Source organism: Haliaeetus leucocephalus, unplaced genomic scaffold (genome assembly GCF_000737465.1).
Source record: "Haliaeetus leucocephalus isolate CR32 unplaced genomic scaffold, Haliaeetus_leucocephalus-4.0 Scaffold228, whole genome shotgun sequence".
NCBI classification, from domain to species: Eukaryota; Metazoa; Chordata; class Aves; order Accipitriformes; family Accipitridae; genus Haliaeetus; species Haliaeetus leucocephalus.
In genome coordinates, this window is record NW_010972664.1 from 6,536,757 (window position 1) to 6,552,928 (window position 16,172).

The following is a 16,172-nucleotide window of genomic DNA, read 5'->3' on the forward strand; positions in this document are numbered from 1 at the left end:
TCTACATTTAAAAAAAAAAAAAAAAAAAAAAAGAAAGAAAAAGGAAAAGTATAGATAGGTTTGATTTGCTTGATTTCTGGCTGAACTCTCCAAAAGAAGCATACTACATCTGTTCTTTTGACAGTTCTGTCAAAAGAAGGGTAGGGTTTGACACAGAAATAAATTTGCAGAATTCTGAGCTAATCCTGTAGCAATCAAACTCATTTTTATATGTTTCCTCTTTATAAAATGAACTGGTGGCTTTTTTTGATACAAAAAGTCATAATTTGATCCCTATTACTTTTCCTGCTCATTTTTGGGAGGAAAAAAATTAGAAAAACCCCACAGGTTTGGATTTTGTTGTTTGTGCTGTGCAAGGTTGTCCTCCATATTTTCTGCTTATTTGGTCACAGAAGCATATTTTTCTCAATAAAATACTGAACTCTCTGATATAAAATGGCTATCAGCTTTTTATTAAATATATGAAATGAAGATCCAGACTACGGCAATGAAACAATGTCAGAACAAATTGCAACTTTACACTTTAGGTCTGGTATCTCACCAGAGGTCATTGTTAGGACCCAATTCATCTTAAAATGTGCGCCGTCTTTGAAGTAATACCACCCAATGCCTATGCCTGTACTAGTAACTCTGATCCAAAACTGTAAATCTTTTTGTCACCATATATTTTGTGAAACAATCAATCTCAATCCCTCAAGACGCGCTTTTTGTAAAGAAACTGTTTCACCAACAGTAAAGGGAGTTGTAAATCAATTTCAAATGGGTGTTTGTCTAGGGCAAAGAAAAGAGTTCACTCTATAAAACGTATCCATGCTGAAAAATATATTGCATAATATAAAGATGTGTTAGGAGGCGTAATTTCAGCATTGTTACAATTTCAGGTAAAGACTATATATTTTAAGATAAAGAGTACTGGTATAAGTGGCACTGCATGTTTAATACAGTACCCTTTTTCTTACTAGACTTGCTTGATACTCCATTTGATTTAGTAATTTTATTCATACCCTGTTTAGTCTGCATCCTTGTCCTGTTTCTCAATACTGCTTTTACGTATTACTGGCTTTAAGAGGAAGCACTGGAAGAAGCACAGTTCCTCTAAAGTGATTATTAATTTGTTGTACATCTTAAGAAATTCAGAGCCATGAATTTTTTCAACTCTTTTCTTAAATATATAGTTAATCTCTAAGAATAAGCCAGAATGTTACAGATATTTGAATGGGAATAATTTAGGAATATTGCTGAGGAAGAAAATACAATTTTATTTTCATAACTGTGAAAATTGTAGCTGATGGAATGAATAGCTAAATGAATCTTATTTTAAATAAGAACAAATTTTAGTTTATTTTAATTTCTGACTAATACCAACTTCTTTGGATGCTGGTTTCTTTGAACATTGTAAGTCCTCTTGCTTTGACATCACCTGGCTTTATGCTGTTAGAAAAAACATAATACATTCAGATGCTTACTTAATTTTCTAATGCTAACATTACCTTGTTTCCTCTCTTCAGTATGTTTGTTCCCTTTTAACTCTGTGTCTCTGTAGAAGCATGGGGTTTATGCATTTTTTTTCCTGCTGTAGAGTTAGGATTCATCTTCACAGTTTTCCTTGTGTGGATAACATCTATAGCCTTTAGAAAGCATTTATTATTAGTGCTGTATTTTCATATAGGGTACTTGGAATGAAATTAAAGCAGTCTTTTGCCCTCAAAATCACTATGTACCCTGTTCCTCTTTTCTGTATTATATGTCAGTCTCTTAAAAAAAAAAAGAGAGAGAATTAAAAAAAAAATCAAATGAAGCTAAAAAAAAACACTTTCCCACTTTTTAAGGCAAAAACTGAAACAGAAGTCAAGAAATTATCCTGAAATTATTTTCCTCTCACATCTTGTCTGAAGCCAGTGTTTTCTTAGTAAATCAAAAGATATGCTTATATTTATATATTATTAGCTATTTCTATTTAAAATTTCATGTAAACTGTATGTAAACTATGTTGTTCTTGTTGCATTAACTGTGCATCAGCTGAGGATAATAGGAAATCATCCTTCTTGAACTTGAGATTTGCAGAGAATTATCTATTTAATGTGGAGATACTAGAATTTTAGAGGGTTGTTGATATAAATCATAACTTTTTCATCTTGGGTTAATTTTTCCATCTTAATTTGGGGGAGAAAAAAAAGAAAAAAATCCATTCTAAAATACATTTTAACAATTCTTTAAAGGTACGTGAGGCCTCTGAAGAATAATGTAGGAAATGTAAGTCACTTATTTCTGATCAGTTCTGTCATAATCTATGTAAATCAGTAATAGGCATCAAATGCCACTTAAGCAGCTAAACTGTTAGTTAAGAAGAAAATTTTCTTAAATAGAAATGCAGTATAGCTGTCAAAACAATCTTGTTGCTGAATTTAGCTTTGTAAAAGAGAACTTTTTTGATTGGTTAATATTTTTTGGACCTTCTTCCCATTTTCCTTTCTAGAAATTCTAGAAATCTAGGTTAAAAGTAATTTAGTTTAATCTCTTATATTAGTTAAGTTAAAGACTTTCAGTGCAATCTTTTTTCAAGGTCATACATTCTGGCAAACATTTACCTTCCTTTTATATAATTGTGAATGATAATTAAGTGTACTGTCATATCATGGTGGATATTTATTTAAAACATCAAACATTTATCTAAATTTCAGGGTGCCTTTTTTTTTTTAATAATTATATTTGGCTTTCACTTTTTGCTTTCTTATCCTATTAACACAAGTTTGATTACCTGGATGCTATTATTTCCAGCTGGCAGATTATAATTTTCTCTTAATTTGACAGTAAATAGTAAACATTATCAGCTAGAAACCCCTCTGTATTTTCTACTAGCAGTTTAAATGAATTGCTGTTTGAGATTTTTCTACCCTTGAGTAAATAACTGAATACTCTGAGATTCAGGAGCTGTAACTGATATTGATATCCCACCAGCCTGTTTTGTCATCCTCTGACCTAATGTCTGGAAAGAATATATGGCAGCATAACAATGGAATTTTTTCCCCAGTACAACAGCATAGTTGCTTGTATAGTGGAGTAGAGTATTTTGTCAGTCATGGGCAAATTTATACCCAGTTATTGAGTCCAGCAGCACCATATTGAGACTGATACAATTCAGCGTATAGGGTTGTGTTGTCTACATTTTAACAAAATAAAATAGAGTATCTACTTTGGCCCATGGAAATCCTTAATGTACAAGCTGTAAAATCTGTACCAATGACACTGCAGATAAGAAGTGATTCTGTCTATAGATATGTCATTCACATAAACTGCTTATTAGAAGAAAGTAATCAAAATTAGCAAAAAGATGGCATGGGTAGTCCTGTTACCATAGACAGGGCAGGTTTTCACATTTTTCTTCAAAGGAATGGCATTGAATGGTTTATCTTGGTAAGCTGACGTGTAGCATTTGTGGAGGGCTGGGGACAGTGACAAAATCGCCCATGTTCGAGCAGTAGAGAAGAAAGGCATACCATTTTGTATTATTTGGCCCATTCAAAAAATAATTTGGCTTTTGACCATTTTAGTTGTATGGGTTTTATTTTGACCTCAGAAAATAAATTCTCCACCTTGAGAATTTCTTTTTGAAAGACAGAAGGTAAGCTGATGACAGGGAAATATATCTTGCTTTCCCACAACCAAATAAACATTGTCATATTTGGGAGCTTCAGGACAAAATGTAATTTTCCTGTAAATTTTAAGGTCTAAGTAATTTCTCTCTAGGCAGTATAAATTCCAAAGGGCAGAAAACCTTCTTTTTTAATTCTCTTAGTTTCTAACGACCAAGGGATTGTAAAATATAAATACAACTTCTATTTAAATTGTTGAGTTTATGAGTCAGGAACAGCAATAATAATCTATTAACAGACTAGATGATACTTACTGTTACATTAAGGGGGTTTTGGTTGGTTGGTTTCTTTTTAATTACATATTAGGAAGCAAAATTCTGTAAAATCTAAGGTAGAATCTTATTTCTTTATACATTTTCATTTCTGAAAGTGTTCAACTATTTAGGAGAATGAATTACATTATTTTCTGGCTTATGCATGTTTAGCAGTTGGTAACTGTATTCCAGTTCAGCATCTTTGTTAATGGAAGGGATGCATAAATGAGAAAGATAAATACCTGATTTCAAATCTTAAACTGCATTTGCATTGGAATACATTGAATTCAAGTTTGCACTATACTGGAAATTAGAGAAAACATATTTTGTTTGTGAATTAAAAAACCCCAACAAACCAACAACAGCAAAACCCCCTGTGTTAAAAACAAAGACATGATGCACATGGAACACCAAGGATACCAACCCTTCAAGTAGATTTCAGGATTTATGTTTCTATTTTTTGATGTTTCTTCTCCTTTCTTCATGCCTGTTAGGTTTTTATATCATAATGAAGTACATGAGTTTTCTTACTTGCACAGCCATGATCTGCCATGGCTGTGCAAAGAAAGGAGGACAAAGAAAGTAACCAGTAACTGTAGGCTTTGAAAATTAGATTTTAACCCATTCTTTAATCCAGCTCTCAGTTTACTTATAGTTGTTTCTTGTTTAGCAGTCTACTGCACTTCAAAAATTGATTTTAATTTTTATAAACTTTTAAATATCTCTGTTTACATTCAAGAAAAGTTCTTCATCAGACTCCTGATATATTTGACGGAATTTTAAAACAGCCGATTTTGAACTTTTTATGGTATTAAACTGTGCAACATACATATATGACGATATGCCAAGCTAAGAAAGCAAACCTAAAATTTAAGACTATGTTTTTAAAAAAAAAAAAAATGTGGAAGGGAAGATGATCATAATGGGACCAAGGAGTTTTGTTTATATTGGGTGTTCTCAAAAATCACTGAAAACTAGACTTTATACATCAAAGTGTTTCTTACTTCAAAAGATAGCCTCACAAGTTTCACAAATGCTCTTTGCGACTAACCTGTTCTATGTAACAGCATCAAGAAGTGGTGTCTGACGAAGACTTTTGGTTCACTTCTCTTAGAAGAGAAGAAGTTATTTTATAGAATAATTAAGAAAAGAGGCATCTATGTGTCAGGCTGAGTGTCATCTCACAGTTTCTGCATCGACACAGTCGAGCAGAGCCAGACTTAGGCATTACAAGCACAAGTCATGTGCCTCAAACTGGAAGATGGACACTGAACTGGAAAAAAAACCCACACCTTTTTTTGAAAGAAATACTGAGATGGTGCTGTCAGTCAGCAATACAGCCACACTGAGATCCATGGCTAGCTGCTATCAAAAATGGTGATCTTGCAGGGCTCAGCTTTGCCCTGGTGTCAAACCATGGGCCCCCCTGAGCAGCCACAGGGGCAAGTGCTGCTGCCGCTTGCACATGTAATGCGGCAGTGTGGGTGGCTACTGCCAGTGCTTCCTGCTGCTGGCTTATCCCTTACCCTGTCCCCTTTAGGTGGCTTGCCTCCTTTCTCCGTCTCTTTTAGCTATAAAGCTTTCAACTCTGGATGAGAGGATGGCATATGGCCATTACAAACCTGAACTGTGGAGTGAAGAAGTCGTGTTGTCTGGTATGTCTGCGGCATACGCATTTGAAGCCTACTGCGTAGGGTCTGGGGGCATCTTTAGTCATGGCTCAAAGACTTCCTTCCTGCGTTTGGCTTTCTTCCTGTTTTCTCCTATGATATCATGGCAGAGGAAGCTCTGCCAGACAGCTAACATTTAAAGTGGAGCCTTTTTCGGTAAGCCCCACAATTCTCTTTACTTCTAAAGAGCATATATATTGACACAATTACTTTTAATAAAGTTTCTGTAATACCTATTTAGTCAATTTATTCAATTTACCAGCCCTAACCTCTCTATACAAACAAAATATGAACATTCAACTTTAATGTTTAAAATTTAAATTTTTATTTGCTGGTACTTGTAGATACTAGCTTCATTGGTCTCAAAATACGAATACACCTAAAGCGTATCAGATTTTTAGGAGATACTGTAATTAAGACACAGGTTACTTTAAAAATGGACGAGTTCAACCTTCATTAAAAAGAAAGGGGAAAAGGAAAAAAAAACAACAACCACCAAACCCAAAACGTTTTTAACAGGAAAACAGCAAATGATTAGGAGTAAAAATACCTGATTTTTCTTTGCATCTTTCCTTTCCAGCCACAGCAAAAATGCTAAGGTTCAAATAAAATCTCTTAAAGGCACACATAGGCTGCTTGCTTTCTGCCCCTAGCCCACACAACTGAAGTGCTGCGTTCTCTATGGACCAGCAATCTGCTAACCTAGGTTTACTTTCAGTAGGGAGATAAACCAACCACTCTCCTGGAACAATCTAATCACTTAACTTATTGATCTCTGCATTTGGGTGAGGAGTAAACGAGACCCTTAGCAACTCATGATCATGTGGGAAAGGGAAAAAAACGTGCTTACGGAAATCCTCTTGCTGTGCTTACTAGTTTATCTTTGGCTTTCTTCAGCAGACCCTGCCTCCGTCTGTCAACCACCTCTGAATTGGTGAGGCTGGTCTCAATTTAGATCGTTCAGCTGAACGTATGCTTCACTGAGAATTTATGTATTACACCAGGAAAGAAAGCTACAGTAAAGGAAGATAATCAAGAAAAAGAAAGATATCTGATATAGTAAAAAACCAAGTAACAACAACAACAACAACAAAAAAAACCTGTACATATTTTTAGAATTTATTCTATGATAATTTTATACAACAGCCACACTAAAAATGGTTAGAGTAATTTTGTGGCTCATGGATGTTTCCCATTGGAAATATTGTAGTGAATATGAATAGGTTTATGTGCTATAGCAGTACAACTCCTATCTTCATTGGGATTTTATGATACAGCTGTTAAGCCTCAGACTCCTTGCAAATTTCCCTGTGAAAAGAAGGATTATTTTATGTGGTGTAAGTTATTTAATCCCAGTACAAGCAACACGTTATTTGGTAATTTAGTCTGTGTAGCCCTGCACAGAAGATTAAAAAATGTTTACAGTTGCAATCTTCTGAACCAGCTGTAAAGTTCCTGGAAGCAGAGTAATGACTGGAGAGGTATCACCCCCAAAGCAAAAGAAGTTTTCTGATTAATTGGTTTGTCTCAGTGTAACCATTTTAGTACTGGGGGACAAATCAGCTTGCTTCAAGAAAGTTCTTTTGAACCAGTACTTAATGTATACTACTTTCAGACCATCTGTCTTATAAGCTGGAACTCCAATAGAGCAGGTTTTAAAGGTACTAAGAGGGTTTTTTTTCAGGGATAAAAATCTGTTAAGTTTTGATCTCTTGAGAGCTAATCCTCAGATGCTGTGAAATCTGTTTATTCTTGACTTTGGTGGAGCTATAAGGATGTATATCAGTTCAGGATCTTGTTCTCTTCTCTGTCTGTATTTTGACCAAGTCAAGTGAGAAATAAATCCTCACCAAAGCGGCAAGCAATTCCTTTTTACTCCTCTCTTGATTTGGATAAGATCTGGCACTTCGAAGAATTTATTAGGTTTGCAAGGTCTTTTGGTTCTCCTTTTATGTATGGCAAACAAGGCTTCATTTCACGTCTGATCCTTTTTTTTTTTGCTTTGTTATAAAGAATCTGTGCACGTATTACTAGATTAAATTTAACCTAAGATGAATATTTTCTAGCCAGTGTTGTCTGTTTTTAGACAACTGTTTAAAAACTTAAAAATCCTCCTCCAACCTCCAATTTAGGAAATAGGAAATAGTGTATAAAGAATTGCATCAAGCAGAAAGCCTGCATTGACAACAAATTCTTCCTAATTGCAAGACTCTTAGAAAAAGATTTTCCATACTGCAAAATATATTGGCAATTAAGAATATTGTTGTGGGTCAAAATAAAACAACAAACTAACCTTTACATTTCAGGGAGAAAAATTATAGACAGTATGTTTAAATACAAAATAATCTGCTTTTTAAGAGGAGTAGATGGTAAATGTTTATATAGTCCCCCAGAAAAAGAAAAAATAAATTATGGTTACAGAACTTTCCTTGGCAGCATTTATTTAAACTTCATTCAGTTGCTTAAAGTGAGGTATCTAATGCCATGTAACATGCCCTCATGTAGCCAAGAGGTCTGCACAGGCCTGAGACTGGATTAAAAGCTGGACAGCAGGTAAGATAGCCCCAAGTCTCTTGTGCGGCACAGGGCACCTGTGTTTGGGCAACAGAACCAGTCCCAAAATAACTCAACAATTGTGTCTTGGCTCTCTTTTTTCATTATTATTATAATTAATTATTATTATTTTCATTATAAACTTTTAAAAGTTGCAAGTCATCGAATGAGGAGAGCGCCTTTATTTGATTCACTACAATTTAATTCCCAGAATATTAAATAATGTTTTGTGTGCTTTTCATGCGTACTGCTTTTAACGTGTCATTCTAACGTTCACTTCTATGTAGTCTCAGAGTTAATTTAAAAAAGGTTTTGATGTCTTAGCATTACTCAGAAAACAGGGCTATAGACTGAGCTACTTTGATAAAAGAAAACACACAGTGGAAAACAGTACTATCAGGACAGAATGGCATACCAAACAGTATACCAAAATTGAATGAGCAGATAATGTTGCTCCTTGTGATGGAGGTGACTTCATTCACAAAAGTGGGATCAGTCCTAAGATGTGCACTTCTGCTATAAGACAGCAGTTCAAGAATATCTCCATGAAGATACAGCTTTTCAAACAGTCATAATCCACTTTACAAATTTGAGTTTTGCAGGCAATTTTCATGTTACCTAAATGATGTTATTCAATTGTTAATTGACATTGTGAGAACCAAACTGTTGTTTTTGCAAGTGAGAGAGAGGCTGAATAATATTTTCCTATTACCTACTACTTTCGATGTCCTAGAAAACTTTATAAATGTACCTGGCAGTTAAGACATGTGAAAAGTATATATTTACATGAGAAGTGACACATCCTCTGAATTAGCTGTAGTGGAGCAAGAACAATAAACAAAAAGTAGATAGCTGACTGTCAGAGCAGTTTTTCAACCCATGAAAATCAGGCTATGGCAAAGGGAGGTACATGAATTATAGTTGCGTGATGACCTCTAATTGGGTTTGGACAAATACTTTGAAGGCAGTCATATTTTAAATATCAAGCACTATCTGTCTCCTATATGAGAGGTTCTACTATGATCCAGCTATTCTTTTCTCAAAGCTTTGTAATGTGTTTCCCCCCCCCCCCCTTTATAGGTAATATATTACTTACTACTGTGAATCTGTTTTTCAGTTCCACAAAGCACAATTCTTATGAAAGGTTGGGTTTTTTTTTTCCCTAAAACATTTTCTTCTGAGGCGTTGTTCTCCTTCTTACAACTGTTATTTGTTTCTCATGTAAAATTAAAATATTATTCAACTTTTCCCTTTATTTTATATTAAAATATTGATGAAATAGCATTCACTGGAAGGCTGATATTTCTTCTTGTAATAATTTTAAGTTTTCATGTTAAATAAGAACTTACCGTGTCCTTCCTTAGTGTTATTATTTTCAGAAGAGAGAAATAAGGCTTAAGTCTGGTTTGAAGCAACGGTGCTCAGTACATGCATTAAGAATTTTCTAATTTGTTTTAAAATAAGCCAAGTAATACTAAATGATTCCTTCTGCTTCCTTGGGTGTAAAGAAATGTGTGTATTTTTGTGTCTGGGTGCAAATGTATGTATCCATGTGATAGACAGCATGTATGTGCATCATTTTGGGTACTATCTTTGTCCTGATATCTTCTGACAGTTCTGTTGATTCTTCATTCATCATGTGCAGTCGAATAACAAGGGAAGTTAATTCAACAGCTAACTATAGAGAATAATTATAAGAGTGAACAGGAAAAAAAAAAAGCAAGCTATATTTTTTTATTCTTTAATTACTGCTTTGTGCCATTTACCATTAATCTAATAAGCATTTTTTTTTCCATTTTAACTTCAAATATATTTTTTTCTGCAGAAAGTGTTTTCAGATTGCCTTATGTGTAGCCATTAATGTCCCCCTGTATTTCTCTCCTTCCTGCCTGAGCAGGAGGATTCCAGGAAAATGTTTCACTGTTAAGTTGTTCCTACAAAAGCCTTCATTCTGCTTAGTACCCAGGTACAGGAGCTTCAATTTTCAAGTATCTCTTGTAGGTATTTTATTTTACTTTGGTTTGGTTTGGTTTTATTTTATATACTGGAATATTTTCCAGATTACTTTAGAATAAATTATCTGATAAATGATCAATTCCACTTATTGAAATGGAAAACAGCTGAGTAGAAATCATAATAGATTCCTCATACAGAATGGAAAAAAGGGGAGAATAAAATATTGTCTCTGACACCTTCAAATACACATTTAGAAAGTTGACATGCAAGTCTGCAGAAGTATAGAAGAGCAGTGGGTTGTCTGAGCATCAGTCCCAGGAAGCCATTGAGAAAGACAACCAACAAAGAATACAAACCCAAGGGAATGCCAGAGACTATCCATCACTTGATGAGTTACATTTCAAAAATGAATACTCTATCCCTGCTTGCCATCCTTAGTCAACTTAGTGTGAATAGCCCATGAGCAAGAGTATGCAAGACTGTATATGTATGTAAAGGCTTGGGAAAATGTGCTTCCCTCCTTTTTTTTTTTTTTTTTTTTTAATTATATGGATTATGCATTCCCCAGAGTAGAGAAGAGAGTACTTCATATTTCTTTAAAATGCCTTCCGTTTTAATGGTGGTAGCACTAACAAAAACTAGTTGCGTTTCTTTCTAGAGAAATAATACAGAAACTTATGCAAACCTTTCTGCCTGATGGCTTTCTTCTCATTTTACTAGTTTTTGGATTGATGAACGGGGCCATTTCTTAACCTTGTATCTTATTTTCATAAACTGTTACTTTACTCTTGCTTCTTACATTATTTTAAAAGAATATATCCTTATCATCAACAACATACATATCGATACTCCCTCTGTCACTTTGGCCTTAGAAGCACCAGTGCCAAGGATGTGTAGTCCCAAACTGAACAAATTTCTTCTAGCTTCAGTTTGCATCATCACCTCAGGTCCCCATAGTATGGAGTTAGAACTGTGGTCCGAAAAATTATTTGGAGAACCCCATAGAGATGAATTCGTAGGAGTTATGCCTGAAGGAGGTCTTCTTGAACTTTATTGCTGTTTACAAAGTAGATTGTGTTCATAACTGAGGGAATCATCACAAGGAGAAATGTTATTTGGGCATGAGGGGCAGAGGCTTTTCTCCCATCTATTCCACCTGTCTTGCGAACGGTGGAAAGATGTGTCTTGTAAAGCCCCTGTTGATTATGGTTTTTCTCCTCTGGACTAAGGTGGTTGTTAGCCTGATAACATTTCTATGATCTGATTTTTAGAATCGATGTCTCCCCTTTACACCACAGACCTTTCTGTCTTTACCTTCACATGCATGTACACCCCCCAACCCCTGCGTCTGACACAAGAAAATCGTCTTGTTGCTGAGGAAATTCAGTTTTCAAAAACTTCAGACTGTGAAGCCAGTAAAGACGGTCTCCTTCCTCAGCCTGCAGGAGGGCCATGACAATGATAGGAAGGGAACCTTGTTCACAGCTCCCTCAGCTGTGACAAGGGAGGGCTCGTTGATGGTTTGACGGGTCTTGAAGTAGCTGATACATTTGACGCAGGTCAGTTCCCAGCTCAGGCTTTGTAGTTCTCCAGAAACAGCCACGGCTTGATGGAAGAGCCTGAAAGAGTTCAGCTCGAGAAGAAATCAACCAGAATGACTTTTCAGCCTAAGGGAAAAAAAAAAAAAGATAAATACTATTGAGAGCACTCCCAGGAATGCTCTCAATTATTTCAGATATATCAGGGAATGGTAACTGTAAGTGAGCTTCCACCTTTCGAAGGCAATTCAAAATGATGCTGCTACTTAAGGAATTTGGAGAATGGATTTATTAGGTAAATTGAAAAGTAAACATAATGCTTTGTGTTAAACAGGGGGGATGCTTTATCAGCTCTTTCAAGACTGATGCAATATACATAAGTTTTACCTGGGTAATTAATACACATAGTTTTTAACCATTATGGAAAAGTGAATTTAAGTGAGTGAATAAAGTTAATTTAAAATTGTGTCTCCAACAAAGCAAATGAATCTGTCTTTGTAGCCTCACCATAGGCTTCAGATTGTTACAATGCTAAACAGAGATTCCAGCTGTGGGAAGCTTTCAGTGAATACATTTTCTATCAATAGTAATCCTGTATGAGCTCCCAGTAAACTGTAATGAGAGTAGATTCAATTACCAATTATTTGGACGAAATTATGACCTTTATCAGTTGTCTGCATACCATTTTTTTTGTTAAAGTGAGCAGACCCGAAGGAAACGGGGTAATTTTGATGCCAGCATTCCAGTAGCGCTGCAGTCTGTCTTGCTGTGCGTAGTAGTGAGCTGGAGAGGTTAACATGAAAAACAAATTATTGTGCTTTTCTGTAGGCTTCATTAATGATGTACTTCACCAGAAAGAGAAAAAGACAACAAATGGGAATGGAACCAGCTTTGCAGGCTGAATTGGTATTCTGCTGTGCACAGTGTGTTTTACTCACTGGCAGCAAGATGACTTGTTTTTTCCAATTTTTGATGGTAAAGGGTCAGGAAACAGTATTAACTAAGGCAAATGATTAGAAAGAATTAAATTGAAAACTTTCCTCTGCCCAGCAGAAGTCAGCTTTGAAACCAACTTAATATTACTTAAGAGTGATTCATCATTTCACTGTTAAGTGATTTCCTCCTCTCCCCCAGCCCCTGATGATAAACCCCAAGTGCCACATACAAAGGATATTATTCGATTCTCAAAGTTCTTGTTTCTTATTAAGGTAGGAAGATATTTCTTAAAGCCGATTTGGGGATGTTTCATGTGTTTATTTCATGTGTGTAATAAGCCTTGCTCTAGCCTTTGTAGGTTTTAAGGAATGGATTTAGATATGCAAGGAATGATGAAATATTTTTTTTCTGAGCTTTACATTGTCCAACAACTCATTTCTCTGAAGAGTATTTTGGGAAGGCAATATTGGCAGTGGATACAGCAAAACAGAAACATTGGCATTCTCATTACTATACCGTTTCTTTTCCATCTTCAGAAAATATACCTGAAAGTACTTGATATCAGAGATAGTTCTAAGTTTCCAGTGTCCCCGATCCTCCTTAATGGTGACCTTTCTGGAAAAACTCTAGGAATTTTCATCATTTAATTTTTTAGTAAATGCTACTTTTTTGTTTGTCTGGTTTTGGTGTAAAATCAAGTGATTTACACTAGCCCTTCCAAACTTTTGCATTCTTGCATAGTGAACAGCAAGATTATTAAGAAGTATTGAATTAATTTCAATGGGACCTGTTGAATAATTTGTACTAAAGGTTTTATTTCAGAAGGTGCTCTTTTCACCTTTACAAATTGCAATATTCTGATTTCTCTGTTTTCTAGGAAGGTATTATTACTGGTTTTCATTTATTTGCCATGTTTCCATTCTTTGAGTCATGGAGGAAAGAAGAGTATTTTTTACCTCCTCTTTGTATTAGGATTTAGTTTTAGCATGTACTGAGGTGGAAAATAATTTCCATATCAACTCTTCTAAGTTTCAGTATTGAAACACCTAATTTTTTTTAAAAAAAATGAGTACTCACTGTACCTGTGTTAATGATTTTATTTACACAAACTGCCCTCATGAACACACGTTTTGCAACAATAAAGCATAAAAGGCAAAAGGTCCAGAAAAAGTACATGTTTAAAAAGTAAAACCTATCAGTCTTACACTTTCAAGAACATAAACATATAAAGAACCATTTGTGCTATCAAATGTCATCTCTTCTGTAACCATGGGAACTCGAAATGTGCAGTATTTCCCTTAATGCATTTGGGGGGGTGGGGGTGTCACTATGGGCAAAGAATATATAATTATAAAGTACATTTGTTGTTATTTTAGACTGAAACATATTGTTAATGTTTTGTTCAGAACAGTCCTCAAAACATCTGCTGCCCTAGTGACTTTGCAAATCAAAATTTCCATTCATGATACCTAAAATCAATTTTTGAAACAGGATTTAAGGGAGACATTTTCTTACCGTGATTAAAAAACAAAATCAAGTTACCCCTTCATAATTGTATACTTGTTTTGAAAAAGTAGTCTGTCCACTTAGTATGGATTATAGGGATACTTTCTATTTAGAAAGCATATTACTGTAAAAACATTTGTGTACTTTCAAAACTTACATCTATTAATTACTGAAGATACTTTTTCCTCATTATGTTTTCTGTATAATTGACCAGAACTTGAACTGAATAGATGGTTTTATCAAAACTCGGTCACGGAAGCCTTTTTACAGTCTGTGTGCTGTACATAACACTTTGTAAAATGATTTATGCATTCTTAGAAAATAAGATAGTAATTTGCCAGCTTCTCTTTTAGTGCTTTTTGGCACAGGTTAGTCTTTAAAAAATGAGAAACTATGAACTGTTTCACTGGCTTGTCTATTTATCAATACGTTGCTCTTAAAAATTCAAACCAACTTCCAGTACACAGCACAACTCTGGTATTGTAGTTATAATATGTAGGAAAATGACTACAAATTTTGTCCTGTATTGATGTTGAAAAGATTAATTCCCCCTTTCCTCCAGATGTCTTTAGCTTTTCTTTCTGGACAGCTAATATATATCGTTCTGCATCTATTTATCCTAAATATGTAATGATTGTTATATTACCTTTCACTTTTTAAAGCCATTTATTTAGTATTTCCTGTTTTGATTACATTTTAATACATTGTAGTAACTGCAAATATTTAAATATCCTCTTGCTTTTTAATCTAATGGTTTAAAGATAGACAAAGTTTTGAATTCAGAAAAATATAAAGTATTCCTCTCAGTTAAGTAGTATCAGTTTATTTGCCTTTAATTTGATACACTCTTGTGTGATTATGGAAACAAAGCAAATTTTCCTTCATAGATATCTTTTATGGTACATGTATGAATGTGTGTGTGATATTGAACATACAACAAATCTCCATATGATTTAACGTTAACTTTGTTTCACTGTCTACTCTCCCTACCTGCTACTCTCCCTTCCTCAGTAAGGTCATTTTATACTTCAAGAATATCGATGAGGGTCTAGTCCTTAAACTCTATATTAAAGCAAAAGTACTTGTTTATGTAAGTCATTACACAGAATTAGCTCACAGGATGGTTTTAGGGTCATTAGTATTATTTTATTATTATTCTTGAAATATTTTGATATGCTTAGATAGGAGGACTTGCAAAATTCAAAACCAATGACTTAAGATAATTATTAACAGTTCTGACTTTGTAACTTCTTTGTGGATTTTTCTAAAGATAACATCTCTTTAACTAAATACTAAATTCTAATATAGTAATTGTGGTAGGACAAAAAACCTTTTCAGATCTTCCATCAGGCTTTTTATGTCTTTTATACTTCTTTTAAGATGCGGTTATTTATAGGACTATTTTTATATATTAGGATTGTACAATGAATAAATTTTAAAAATCTTGGGAGTGAATGAAAAGACATTCAACTGAAAATGAGTCAAATTTTGTGGGAGATGAGAGGAAATAGATTTTTGTTTTAAAGACAATAGATCTCTTCTGGAAAAAAAGAAACCACTAGCTTCTACTGTAAGTCTGCACATTGTGTTTTCATTTATGTTTTCTTCCCAGAATGTTGTTAAGGCAGAAGTTTTTGGCTTTTGGGGTTTTTATTGTGATGTTTGTTTGTTTGTTTTAAACTGTATTACAGAATTCTCATTTTTGGAGTTGTTTGAGTATCTTACACTAGTTAGTAGAGATGTTTCTATGTATTAATGTAGAAACATTAATTCCTCCTCCTACCTATCCCCTGACACAAACACAGACATTTGGCTGTACTTTGAGAAATAGTCTTGAACTTGGAAATGACTAAGGAACTTAATCTTCTAACTTCTATTTTATCACTAAATATAACCTATAATTGATTGCATATAAATACAGCATTGCGAGTAGCCCATGTCACCTCACTGTCCACTGCTGCACCTCATAGCAGACCTTATTGCTACCAATGGAAGCATGACTTGCTTTACTCAGTCTTTATACTTTGTACTCACATTCAGTGTTACTAAAGAGTTCCCAAGCACCTTACAGGCACAAATATATAAAGATAAATAGATAGAGGAATT